Source organism: Alligator sinensis, unplaced genomic scaffold (genome assembly GCF_000455745.1).
Source record: "Alligator sinensis unplaced genomic scaffold, ASM45574v1 scaffold33_1, whole genome shotgun sequence".
Lineage (NCBI taxonomy): Eukaryota > Metazoa > Chordata > Crocodylia > Alligatoridae > Alligator > Alligator sinensis.
Window position 1 is genome coordinate 1,073,970 of NW_005842086.1, and position 1,381 is coordinate 1,075,350.

Here is a 1,381-nt window from a genome sequence, read left to right on the forward strand (position 1 = left end):
CAAGAAAGATTAATTCACACTGGAGCAGTCATAGAGAAGGTTACTAGGATGATGAGACAGAGAGCCTATCTTACGAGGGGAGACTTAGCACCTTGTTACACCTTACACTGTGAGCCCCACAAATGTTGATTGGTGTTAGTGTTAGCTTGAGTTTGGAGCAGTCACACTTCAGTCCAGTGGGGGCTTGGAGAACTGATATGTAAAAATCTGACCTCCCCTCTTATGTTGGGTTTCCCCTCATTCCCTGCCCCCAGAGCTGCTCCCCTGCCTTTGGGACTCCTACCCACTCCCTTCCACCCCTCTTACTTGTGGCTGCTCATGATCTCTGTCCCAGGGGAACAGGAAGGGACCTGCCTGCCTTGCGACTGCCACTGCTGAGCTAATGCTCCTCTCCCAGCTGAGTCTGTACAGAGAGCAGCAGTGGTGGCAGCAGGGACTGCTCAGGCAGGTTAACTCTTCCCTGCCTGCTACCCCAGGACAGACAGTGAGGGCAAACACAGAAAGCAGGGTACAGGGGGTGAGGAGAGGCAGTGAGCATGGTTCTGGGGTGCTGGGGAGGATGGGGCTAGAATGGCTACACCTAAGTGTAACACTGGCTGGGTAACACATATCAGAGAGAATCTTTCCCTGGAATGGCAAAATTTTGAGCCCCCTAACATGTGCTTAAAACTAGTTTTAGGGATTAATATGCAGACAGTCCAGGTGTTAAGAGCTCCAGGAGCCACCTAAAATTTCCATGCAACAAGGCCCTTAAATAGTTTGTTGTTTACTCTATTACAATGAAGGCTGAATGGTGATATGACCTGCTGCCTAGAAAAGCATGGGGGAAGGGTAGACAACATGGAGAGAGAATAGCTATTTAACTAAAGGATAGCGTTGGTGCAGCAGTAAATGAGTTAAACTGACTTTTACTAGTAGCAATTCGGAAGTTAGAATGAGATGTCCAACCAGTAGAGGTTCCAGAATTGTTTTCCAATAGGAGCAGTGGGGGCAAAAAACCTGACTAGTTTTGAAATGACATGTTATCACTTTATAAAAGGGATTGCTGCTGATGATAGGGGCCACGTTCAATGCCCCAGAAGAAAGCTCTTAGGCCTATATTCTTAATTTTATATGCATTGACTAGTAATATTTAATGTTTCCTTTACATGCTTTCCCTGCCTTCTGTTGATTTTTACACTTTGGTTATAATGGCTCTATATGTATTTCTACCAGTTCAGCATATCCTCCTTCCTCCTGTTTCAAGAAATCAATAGATAGTTGTGCAATATAAAGTACAGCACTTTGAAAGTTCAGTGAGAGAACATTAATATTATATTAGTAACAAGGTCAGTAGGAATGGTAAACACAGCCAACCTGAGGAGAAAATACTCAGCTCGGC